General features: G+C 37.4%; 2 long non-coding RNA genes across 2 annotated transcripts; both read right to left on the bottom strand.

Moving 5' to 3' along the window:
• Nucleotides 1-906: 906 nt before the first annotated feature.
• On the bottom strand, nucleotides 907-6,463 carry LOC114552669 (uncharacterized). The gene is made up of 4 exons (XR_003692208.1): nucleotides 6,338-6,463; nucleotides 4,098-4,159; nucleotides 1,371-1,414; nucleotides 907-1,097 (listed from the first exon to the last, which is right to left on the bottom strand). It is a non-coding gene; the product is annotated as an uncharacterized LOC114552669 (long non-coding RNA).
• A 13-nt stretch (nucleotides 6,464-6,476) lies between these two features.
• LOC114552668 (uncharacterized) lies at nucleotides 6,477-9,389 on the bottom strand. Its single transcript, XR_003692207.1, has 3 exons — nucleotides 9,180-9,389; nucleotides 6,604-6,792; nucleotides 6,477-6,500 (listed from the first exon to the last, which is right to left on the bottom strand). It is a non-coding gene; the product is annotated as an uncharacterized LOC114552668 (long non-coding RNA).
• Nucleotides 9,390-13,126: the final 3,737 nt, after the last annotated feature.

The following is a 13,126-nucleotide window of genomic DNA, read 5'->3' as shown; positions in this document are numbered from 1 at the left end:
TATACAACTAAAAGAAGCATAATTCCACAAAATATCCAAAAACTGTGTGCTTTGCCCCATGTTGCTAGGTAACGCCCTTTACCAGCTGGGCGGAAGACGAACGTGAGCCTCGCCTGTAAAGTGGACGAGAGCAACCGACAAAAGTCCGCTCTCAAGTCAGACAGTTTCCAGTTGATTCCAGCAGCCTTCAGGCTGAACAACAAGTGACAGAAACACTGTGGTCTGATTCTGATTTAATAAAATGTTATCAGACCATAAATCAGCTCCTCCAGCTGTTTTTATTATGATCGAAATGCTCTACATGCATCTGTTGCTGATTTTAATTAACAACAGACTGTAGATGATCTGTAATCTGAACAGATTTAGTCTCTCTGACTTCTAAACATCACTATCAGCACAACATGTGTTCTGTACAGAATAAGCCTTTAAATCAGACAGCCTTTAAATTTCAAAATCAATAAAAAGTTTATACAAAACTTCGATTCTGAAACAATCAGTTGTTAGATCAGCTGAGAGGCCGATGTTTTCCAGCATGCCCTGGGTCCGCCTGGGTCTTGTAGTCGGTGAAAAAGCAACTGAGCTGCCTGCTCTCATGCTGCGTTCATGCCACCTGGGAATAGAAGGACCACCCCGTGATTACGTTGTTTTTCCGACTGGCAGCGTTCATATGGTCGGGACGCGTGTTCTTCTTCTTCTGTTATATTGGCGTTTGGCGTAACAACTTGTTGCATGGCTGCCACCAATGGTTGGCCGTGGCGAGAGATCATCACGTGTGTGAAAACATGGAGGCCACAATAATACAAGATTTCCTTTTATTTTCTTATACGAACATGGAAACAGCACATCGCCAGCTGTTTGTTTGTGTTATCTGCAGGACAACTAACAGGAAAATACACGGATAATGTGTTGTTTTTTTATACATGGGCCTATTTATTTAACTTCCTCTCCAGAATGTAGTTCATGTCATTAGCTGAGCAAAACAGAGACAAGACATAAAGACCAGGTGAAGATAAAGATGACTATTATCATTTATTTTCTTCTTCCTTATTTACACAATATTCTCCACATTGGTCCACAATGACCTCCACCTTTTGCCACTGAAAAAAGAAATAAAAGTATACATGAGTATTATAAGGGGCTTTTTTTTTTTTTTTTTACAACAATAGGCCTACATCAATAAATAAATAACAAAAGACCTTCAGAACAGGATGATTAACATCTGCCACCACCCCCACCTACCAGGCATTTCTTACAGATAGCATTAATACTAGATACTCTTGTTCACACTGAAAACACTTGTCCTAAATGACGATTCATGTCAAATATGATATTCATGTCAAGATGTTTTTGTAATGTGCTGAAATACTTACCATAAAGGGCAAGGATGCCACTGCATAAATAGCTGTTTCTGCCCCTTACAAAGAATTAAACAAAATAAAAATTATTATTATAATTATAATTATTATTTATTATTATTATTATTATTATTATTATAAGGGTTATTCTGTACAGATGTAAGCTCAAGACCTGCTTACCACCCTCACTGGAACCCTTCCAATTTGCCTACCGTCAGAACAGGAGCACAGAGGATGCCATCTCTACAGCACTTCACTCTGCACAATGCTGTTCATTGACTTTAGTTCAGCATTCAACACCATCATCCCCTCCAAACTGATCACCAAACTCAGTGAACTGGGCATCAATACCTCCCTCTGTAACTGGATTCTGGACTTCCTAACCAACAGACCTCAGTCTGCTAGGTTAGATAATAACACCTCCTCAACCATCACCCTGAACACCGGCATACCACAGTTATGTGTGCCCCCCGACAATTGCACTACCCTATCCCACCCAGTGTTATATTTATTTACAAATGTACATACTGTAATTACACTTATACATAGCCATATTCTACTGCTCGTCATACTATTTATCCTGCACATACACTTATTCTTACTACTCTTATAATGTTACTGTTTCTGCAATACAATGGTACTGTTACCACACTGCACATAGCTGTACATACTTTACATATCTGTCTATATGGTTCATACTGAATATCCATATTTATTCAGTTTTTCTTATAATATATATACTGCATAGTATATCTATATTTTACAACCATTATTATGTCAATGCTACTACATTGCCCGTATCTGTACATGTTGTTCATATTACATAGCCATATTTATTCTGCTCTTATAAGGTAGCTGCTAATACACTACACATATTTATTAGGGCTGCAGCTATCGATTATTTTAGTCATCGAATATTCTACGATTATTCCATTGATTAATCGGATAAGAAATACTTAGTAAGAAATACTTGGTAAACAGCAATAGTAAATATTTATTATTGCTGTTTACTAAAAAAAAGGAAACCTGTCGCTTGTATATATACAAAAGACTGGTTTCCTTTTTAAAAAAGCAACCTTTTTTATTGCCAAATTCCAAGAACCTTAAAAAGAAATACATTACAATAGTAAATTTTTGGTGGCCCAAATGTTAATATTTTTTTTACCCAATTCCCCTTCTTGCCTCTGGCTCTTTGCACTGGATATGCAAATACACAGCCTAATACACAGTGAGGAGCATAGATATATCTATGGTGAAGAGAAAGAATAAAGAATGCATGCTGGGGGAGGAGCCGGTTTGTCTCCGAAGCAGCTACATTTCCAAAGATTAGAAGCAAACTAATAAAAGTTACACTACAAACCGACAGCTTTCGTTTTAGCTTGGTAAAACATCGCTATTAGCAGAGTAGCATGCTGCAGGCTAGTTGTGTAAACAGCGCGGTGGGCGAGAGCAGCAGACGTCAACTACCTTGTGTCGTGTTGGCTCCATGGAATGGATGAGTACACTGGATGTTTGTTACAGAGATGTAGCAGCATTCTCTCGCCTGTCTCTTCTCTTAGACCCTCGCTTTTTTCGTCTTCCTTCATTTGTAATATGGGCCGTCAGTCTTGTGTCCGCAGAAGCACACACCTCTTGGTCGCTAGTAATAATCCTCCGTGAGGAGACACAGTGAGCCGTACAACCTTAATTACATTGATTTAACGAAGCTTGAGGCAAAAGAATTTTGCTTCGAAGATTTTTTGTAATCGAATTATTCGAGTTATTCGAAGAATCGTTGCAGCCCTAATATTTATATTTAATTTATATTACTCCAAACCACCTTCTGTAAACCAACTGTACACTGCACTATATTTCTTGTTCTGTCTATACTTGAAAATCACATTGCACTTTTTTTGCACTTCTGGCTAGATGCAAACTGCATTTTGTTGTCTTTGTACTTGTACTCTGCACAATGACAATAAAGTTTAATCTAATCTAATCTAAATACTGCCTCAACGTTAATTAAGTATTAGACAAAGCAAACAAAGTAATTATTGGTGCCATGTGGATACAGAAAAATCTGTTTACAAGGCCCTCAAAATCACCAGTTTTCCAAGTTTTTTTCCATATCTAGGGCCTTATATAAAACTAATGGGCATGCAGTACAATCATACCAAGAACATGTCTACGTTCCACCCTACAAAGTTTGGGCCGGTTAAGAATTATACTTTTCAAGATATTAATGCCCAAACATGGCCTCCAAGATGAGGTATTTCTGAGATAGTAAAAATGATACGTTAAGGGTGAAAATATGTATGAAAACATTGGAATTTAATACAAATATTTTACAGGTCTTACTTTTGGGACCTAAATATTAGGTAAACAAACTTTGAGCAAAATCTGAGATGGTCCAGCAACCATTTTCCTGGATTTTGTCTGATTCGACACGGAATGACCCATATGATATTTTACATATCATCTTTTGCATTTTCATGCACTGGTGATTTCTTGGAATTGCATTTCTAGTTATACTTATCGCTTTTATCTAAAGCAACTTACATATGTCAATTATTACAAGGGCCAGTCTCCCCAGATCAACTAGAAGTTAAGTGTCCTGCTTAAAGGCACAACGGTGGCAACTGGGAATTGAACCCACAACTTTTTCTGGCTAATGAATGCTAGCATAGTTCCTTAGCCACTATGCTACCCCACTTTAACAGCCTATCTACTGTTAATGCACTTTCATTTCCCTCAGATACCAACCTTTTTATGTCTTTCACGAAGGACATTCCCATCAAAAATTTCCTGGTGGCAATAGGAACAGTCTGAAATAAAGATATACTTGAGTGAGTATGTATCCTACTGGAAAGCAAAAGAATTAAACAGCAGAAAATAAATAAATATGTCCTATGAAGTATTATGCTACAATGTACATGTCAACTGATACTCTGTTCTATTTAGTTAACAAATTTTCAATACATTCCCTACCATTACTTTTTCTCCTCTCCTTTTTCTTCCTACTGAGATCTACAGCTGAGGCAGGTAAAGTGGTGACAGTGGCTGGCAGGGTGGGAGTAGGAAGGGTAGGAAGAGGTAGGGTGGGAGTGGTGAGGGTAGGTAGGGTGGGAGTGGGGAGGGTAGGAAGAGGTAGGGGTGGGAGTGGTGAGGGGTAGGTAGGGTGGGAGTGGGAAGGGTAGGAGGAGGTAGGGTGGGAGTGGTGAGGGTAGGTAGGGTGGGAGTGGTGAGGGTAGGAGTAGGTAGGATGTGAGTGGTGAGGGTAGGTAGGGTGGGAGTGGTGAGGGTAGGAGTAGGTAGGATGTGAGTGGTGAGGGTAGGTAGGGTGGGAGTGGTGAGGGTAGGAGTAGGTAGGATGTGAGTGGTGAGGGTAGGAGGAGGTAGGGATGTGAGTGGTGAGGGTAGGCAGATTGGAAGTGGTGAGGGTTTGTAAGGTGGGAGTGGTGAGGGGAGACAGGTTGAGGGCAGAGGAAGGCAGGGTGAGAGTAGAAATTGTAGGGGAGGCAGTGTGGTGATGGTTGGGGGAATCAGGGTGGGAGTCATGAGGGTTGGTGGAGGTAGGGTGAGGGTAGTGGGAGCCAGGGTGGGAGTGCTGGGGTAAGGTGTAAGATAGGTGGATGCAGCAGGCTTAGGCACTATGGAATAAATATAAAATGTAAGTAATCACAGTCTCTTCATTACTGTTATGAAGGGTTATAGTTGAGAAATGTCATGTCACAAATATAAAAACTGTTGACATAAAAATATGCATTACATTCAATATGCATTGTATTCACAGACATAATGAGGCTAGTGTGGGACAGGTTTTAAGTCTTGCAGGCTCAAAACATTTACCTCAATATTCATATTGTACCTCTATTGTAATTGTATGCTATTATTAATTAACTCAATTTATACCGTTATTTGTAATGTTTATATACCATTTTTTGTAAAATCAATAAATTTGAGTATTGCGATATTTTACTATACTGTATATACAGACATATATACAGTATATATACTGTATACATTTTCAAAACAATGTTATGCACATGATAATGCCTTTATAATGTCACAGAAATTAGAATATCTCCTTACACACAAAGATAGGTTGAGAGTCTACACAATTACAATTGAACAGGCGTAGTCTGCGAGACTATTCAATTAAAAACAAAGATAAGAGACGGTCTGCGAGTCCGTTCGGGTTTTGACAAAGGTTTGCGAAAAAAAAATAACTTAGCCTTGTGGTGACGATCACATTGAAAAATATAATAAAGTTTCTGTCATCATGGGTAACGAAACCTCCAAGCCATGTCAAGCCTCAGGACCCATTGTTGGTGAGATGAGCCAAAAATATGGACCGAACTGCTTGAGATGTCTGTCTTTAAATTCTTATATTGCACTGTAAATTTTATTCTTGTCTTTTAATGTTTTTAAATTGTTTTAAATTGTTTTCTAACTGCTCTTTAATGTTTTATGTAAAGCAATTTGAATTGCCCTGTTGCTGAAATGTGCTATAAAAATAAAAAAAAAAATTTCAATACATTGACTCATAAACCCTGCATCGTGTTATGTATCATATCACAACAAAGCCCTTTTGTCCTAACCCTCTCTCTTTGCTGTAGCTTTATGTTATTAAATCCAGGTATATGTAGTAACCATTTTTGAAAAAACAACTAAATAAAAAAAGAGGTCGTTGGTTCTCTGGCCTATCTTGCTTAAATAAACACTACAAATATATGCAAATATGTAACTTTATATGTAACTTTACTCTGATTGTGGGGGGAAAAAAACACCAGCATAACATTGGCTGTCAGTGAATTGTCAATAAACCATTCCTATGAAATGTTTTTAATCCTTCAACAGATGTAGATTAAACAAAAAAAAGATAAATAATATTTTAATTTGTAGGCTTTGTGAAACAGAATGTACTGTTATGTGGTTCAATAAAGTACAATAAAGTATGAGAAACTGATTATTTTGTTATTAAACTGAATATGTATGCTTACAGTTGAGGAAGGTCTCGAAGACCCCTTTAATTGTGGCAAATGCCTTCATCGTCTCCCTGGATGGCTGCTCTTCCAGGTGGAGCAGCTGGGCCTTAAACTTCTTCTTCCCCTGCTTCGCCACCAGGAGCAGGGGTAGAAACCCCACTGCTTTCAATTTATGTAACTGTAACAAAACAAGAACAAAACACCACATGTTTTTTGTTTGCACATACACAGATACCTGAATGAACAATTAACTAGAAAATAAATGAATGTAACATGCTTACATCAATAAAGGCACTATCCAGTGCCTTTACGGCATTGAACTTTGTTGGTGGTTTTTCTTCAATTTTTTTTAACTTATTCATTTTAATTGCCTTGTATGGCTGCTCCCTTCCACAAAGGTTGCACTTCTTTCTTGCCACGCCAATCATGGCGTGACAGGAGATACAGGACTTTTTAGTCGATCCAGGCATCTTTATGTAGGACACAGTTGGAACAGAGATGGGGTGAGAGGTTTGAATGGAGAAGGATAAAGTAGAGAAAAAAAGAGGGTAAGCGAGGTAGCGTGAAAACTGACATGACTTCTGCACAGACAACATTTCAACAATGTCCACAGTAGAGTTTAGAATGTTTGAAACCACATATTGTTTGGATACTGAATATAAACAAAGCCTATGAATAAAATGTCAGATTTACATCTCGATTTTCACCCCAACTCAATATCTCGGACACTATGTCTCATCCTCCCTTTCACAGATACACAGGTACACAAGTACAGAGACACAATCACAGAGACAGCCACAACAGTTTTGAAATATAATAAACAGCAATCTTATGTAGATCAATTTTATATAGGCCTAGTATTTCTATGGGATTTTCAAAAAGAAAATCTGTTTAAATCTCAACAAGTCTATGGGCCCTATTTTAGGATCTAAATAGACAGTCTAAAACGAGCACACTTGCGCTCAACTTGGCGCTGCAATGCACATGGTATACGATAGGGCCCTATAGCTCCAAGGCCGGCTACACACTGCTAGCGTGGCGTTTCTGTTGCATGTCAGTTGCATGTCATTGCACACCAGAAACGTGTTTGATGCGGCGCTGCGGCTGCTAGCCTTGTCTGTACACATGTATGTTTCCCATTGATAAAATGCAGTAGTAATACTTAATGTTAAAATGTATATATATATATATATATATATATATATATATATATATATATATACTGATTTGATTACAGCAAAGACAACGTTGGCAGTATTGACGGCAAAATAGGCTACAGAATATTTCGTTCTGTATTGACAGGTGCAATATTTGAAAATTGATTAAAACATTTTGTCTGTACACATGTATGTTTCCCATTGATAAAATGCAGTAGTAATACTTAATGTTAAAATAAATATATATATATATATATATATATATATATATATATATATATATATATATATATATATATATATTTATATATATACTGATTTGATTACAGCAAAGACAACGTTGGCAGTATTGACGGCAAAATAGGCTACAGAATATTCGTATACAGAATATACACGTTCTGTATTGACAGGTGCAATATTTGAAAATTGATTAAACATTTTTTTAAATTACACTTATATATCTGCATTTGTGTCAAAACCTCGAGACATTCAAACATCAAAATATCATTTATTAAATGTATTTGTGTCAAAATGACATATAAACATCTTTTCGTATTATATGTTGCCTGGAAACGCTTCCAACACGCTTGCATGTCACGTGAAAAATAGGCATCTGGCCTATTTTTAGCATTTTCGGCCGCAGCTCAAGCCGAACACGCAGGCAGTGTGTAGCCGGCTGCGTGGCATGAGCGTGTCAGCTGCGTGGCGTGTCCGTTTTTTTTTGGGCTCCCATGTTAACAGATTAGAGCTTGCACACTGCCTGAATGACACGCACATCTCAGGAAACGCGTGCATGCTAGAAATAGGACCGACACCTATTTTTCAGGTGACATGAATATATTGGAGGCATTTCCATTCAAAAGAGACAGGGAAAAGACTGGCCGCAGCAGCAGCGCATCTGAGACATTTCTGGTATGAATGCACATATAAAACACAACGCAGTAGCCACATAACAGACAGAATACACATGCCACGCTTGCGGTGTGATTAGACCCAAACGTCTTGTGTCCCCCTCCTTATCTCACGGATAAACATGCACACACACAAACACATTACTACTATCAACCATTATATTTACATTGCATTTACATTATATTGCAACATCTTGAAAGCTGTACAAAAGGTAACGTTAGGTTACATTTGGGTGAAAAAATATCTAAAATACACATTTCTTTCATATTGAAAACGAATGTGTGTGTGTGTGTGTGTTTTAACAGTTAAAACACATAAACTCAAGAACAGAGGTCATAATTTAATCTTGCTTGGAATGAATTTAGATTTTCATTGCTACAAGATTGCTGATAGTGCTAGCTAGCTGCCCTATGGAAATCATACCAGATATCAAGAAATGCTAGGTCATACAAAAGGTGGGTCTCTATATAAAAATGACTTAAAAACAGGTAACCTAACTTAATGTTTTATTAACTAGGGCTGTCTTAAATGTTTATTGGATACTACCATTGCAACAATGTCCATTTAATTTAATGCATAAGTTGCTAATAACAGTAGCTAGCTAGCTACTACTGACAAGTATTTTAGCTAGCTTGCTAGCTAAGAAGCTATATTGCAAACACAAGAAAATCGTACATTTGTTGATCAGTTGCAAAAGCACATATCGATTGGATTCTGTATACAAAAATAAATATGTTAAACAAGTTGTTTAAATGATAATAATTTTAAATGAATAAAATGATCGTTACCTTTCTGGTATGGTCCTTTCTCAGGGCAGAACGGGGTGAGTCTCGCATGCTACGAGATCTCACGTTGCTGCAGCTACGAGACGAGATTTCACGTTGCTGCAGCTTCAAAAGAATGTAACAGCATTACATTTTCTCACCATGCTATTTTGTAAGGTTGTTACATTTTTAGTAGGAGACTGGGTTGTCAAAGGACATCCCGCTGTCGTTTGGCTTCCTGTCTGTGCCTGGGGGCTGTGCTGCCGACCTGAGGGCAGAGTTGGTCAACGCCTCTCTTCCCCGGACCCCAGATGCTATCTGTGTCTTGGCACCCAGCAACAACCTCACTGCAGACCAAACCATCAGTGAAGCGGCGGCAGATTTTCGCAAACTATTGGTCAGCGCCCGCATCATTTGTGCTGAGGTAAGCTCTTTTTATGTTGTATTATTTTTTATAATTTCTATAATACCATTCTTGTATTTGTTGTATAAGTCCTAACTCTATTGTATCTGTTAAGGTCTTTGTTGTCGACTTCCCGCCGCGTTTGAACGTTGCCCTGGACGTACAACAGCGTTATCTTGAGGAGTACCATCGGGTTGAAGCTTCGTTGGGTATGTGAAGTCAAATAGTACATTTGTGTACAGGTATAAAGGATGACATGCATTTAAGCAGACATTTTAAATAAATGCCTAATTATTGTTATATTTTTCATTTCTAAGGTGTTACCTGGTACCCTGTTGAGGATAAGTTCCCTTTAAAGAACCGTCAGCTGTGGAGCAGAGATGGCGCAAGTTTGATCCTTTTTTTCATGGTATATGTATAAGTGTGATGTTCAGTTCCCGTATTGGATTTAACAAGTTAAATTGGACAGATGCAAGTTTATTGTGGAAACTGTTGTCTAAAGTGATTCTTCATTTATTTAGATTCATCTCAGCGACAATCATGGAATGCCAATCCTGGTGCAGCTTCTGTACATGGCCGGCTATGGCCATCTTTTGGAGCCAAAGCAAGCAACAGTTGGGTGGAAAGGACCAGGCAGGAAGGTAATACCGTGCTAATTTTTTGTAGTATTTTCATAAATTTCCCAGTGTTTGTTGTTAAATATATTTTTCAGTATTGTTACTAAATATATATTTATATTTGCAGAAGTCGCAACCAGCTGGCAAGTCAGGTGTTCCTGCCAAGAAGAGGCAAGTTCAGCAACAGTTTAGTTGAGTTTTGTTATATAGTGAATATCTATTTTTGTAATATGATGTAAGTTATTAGCTTTTACTTAAATGTGATCTTGAGAAACAAGTTTAATAACCCAGTCTTGGTGCTTTGTGTTTATGGCGTCCCTATCTTAAGGCTTTTGTGCGGTTCCAATGGTCCGTCGTAGGGTTCCTCCTTCCTCCCAAGGGTTGGTGTGTGTGAAGATGGCTGGACAGTTGTTGGACAAGGCATAAAGGTAATTAAGTGTTGGTTAATGTTTTGTTTTTTCTCACGGTTTATGTTAAACATATTTTTCAGTATTTATTAGAAATTTACCACAGGTTTTTAATTATATTTGTCTTTTGTAGAGGTTCCAACCAGCTGACAACTCTGGTGTTTCATCCACAAAGAAAGTGGTTCAGACGGAGGTTAGTTCATTTTTTTTCTTGTTATATATATTTTTCTCAAATTTGATCTTGTGTAACCCAAATTTTGACTTTTTTTTTTTTTTTTGGTCCTTGTCAGGAGGACATGGTGGACTGTTCCATCGTGCTAAATCCCGTGTGGTTTAGTAAGGAGCTACTTCAGACTTTGGGCGATGGCACCGTTCACATCCCAGCCCCTGTGTCTGCACCTGGCCCAAAGGTTAGTTCCATATTGATTTGTTTTTGTTTTTTGTTAATGTTGACATTACATTGTCAAACATATTGTGTATTACTAAAAAGCAACATTGTTTATATAGTTTTTTTCTGTCTCTTAGAAGGCACCAAAACAACGTCGCCACCATCGGTTTGCTACCAAGAAGACAGCGGATTTACAGCAGGTGTGCCTTTTTACTCCTTTTGAAAATATTTTTGTATAGTTACTTTAGTCGGTTAGACACATGCAACCTCTTTTGATTGTATATAGTTATGTGTCTAGTAGTTTAACTATTGATTATTGTTTATAGGAAAAGGCTACTACATCAATGGCAGTTCCTGGTCCATCGTCTGCCAGTCTTCCCACAGTGGCTCTGAAGGAGGGCAGGACCCCTTCATTGGATCAGCCACTGGAGCAGCCTGGAAAGGTAACACATTGTAACTTGGTTCTAAAAGATATTGATACATAAAACAGTTAGTAGCTTTTATTGTATTAAGTGGATAAATGTGTTTTTGGTCGTTTAACAGTCTTTGTTTTTATTTTAAGGAGAAGGCATCAGTGACATTGCCCAGCCCTTCCCTTCCTGATGTTAGTGAATGGCCTACACTACTGGACACCGTGAAGGTAACATTGTTGATGATGATGATAATAGTGTGTGAAAATGTTTGAACCCATAACTCAATTGGTATCTACATGTACTTAACCAACTTGTTTATTGTTTTTAGGATCAAGTTGCAAAGCTGCAGTGGACCAAGAAGGAAGTTGATGTACAACAGGTTTGTTTTTTGAAGTTACTTGTGTAGTGCCTGTTGAAAATGTGACTGCTTGGCCTGTGGTATTGGTCCATGTAGAACTCTTCAAAAATTTAATTGTAGCCCAAAATTACTTACAGAAAGACCCCAAACCACTTCATATGCAACTCTACTGTATAGCATACTGATTTAAGGTGTAGGCTAGTACTACTGTATTTACCTGAAAGAACGCTGCTGATTCAGAATGTATTCACAAAATCTCACAATGAAAAGGTGGAGTATTTAGAAATTAGTGTCATGGGCAGTGTACTATCCAACTTATTAGCATATATCTGCGTTCATCAACCAGCAGAGAGAGAGAATTTATACATAGATATATATACTGATTTTATGTTAGTTAAATTAGGTAGACAGTTTAATTAAACAGCGTGTACATTGAATTCTGTATTTTAAATCAAGTTGTTAATTTGTATAAAAAATATTGGTTTATTACTGGGGTGAAATATACACATTTGTATGTACATATGTCCTATGTATTGTAGCGATTATTTGCATGTCATGGATTTGCTAATTTGATTGTATTATTTTATAAATATTTTTTTTTCTCTTATTTTAGGAGGAGGCGGCGACATCGGTATCTCCCAAGCCGTGTTATTCTCATGCTGTTGCAAAGCATCTACTTGACCTCAAGAAGGTGGGTAACCCATACTGTTTGGACCGTAATGTTGTTGGTCCATGAAACAGTTTATTTTGTGTTAGGTGAATACATGTGTTTATGGTGGTGTTAACACTGTTTTTTTCTTATTTTGAGGAGACTGCAACAGTGACATCGTCCAGCCCTTTCGTTGCTGGTGTAAACGAATGCCGTGGACCACAGGCCACCGTAAAGGTTTGTATTAATTTTAACTAATGTGTGAAAATATTCCTTTTTCTTTTTTTTTTTTTTAAATATTAATTACGATATATGTACTAACAACTTCTTTCAATGTTTTAGGCTCATACTGTAAAACTGCAGGAAAGGCTTCTGATGTCCCAGAAGGGAGATGGAACGAAACAGCAGGTTTTTATTTTTGGATTCATTTATTTTCTTTCTTTGAATTAAATTGTGTTGCTAGTGTTTAACTTAAGTGAAAGTTTTACTTATAATTTTAACATTCCCTGTTGTTCCCATGTATTTTAAATTAGTTACTAGTCCATAAAGTTTTTGATTTGTATTACACGGAAAAATATACACATTTGCATATGTTTCCTATATGTATAGTAGTGATTACTTGCATGTGATTACATACATTACAATTACATTATAGAGTTGCTAATTTTACTTTAATTCATTGTCTGTTTAACAGTCCTGTGAAGTACATGAGACGACAGTGGAACCTGTGAAAGTC

The sequence above is a fragment of the Perca flavescens genome, chromosome 3 (genome assembly GCF_004354835.1).
Source record: "Perca flavescens isolate YP-PL-M2 chromosome 3, PFLA_1.0, whole genome shotgun sequence".
In the NCBI taxonomy this organism is placed as follows: Eukaryota; Metazoa; Chordata; class Actinopteri; order Perciformes; family Percidae; genus Perca; species Perca flavescens.
Note: the sequence above shows the minus strand (reverse complement) of the source record. Positions and strands in the feature narration are given on the sequence as shown.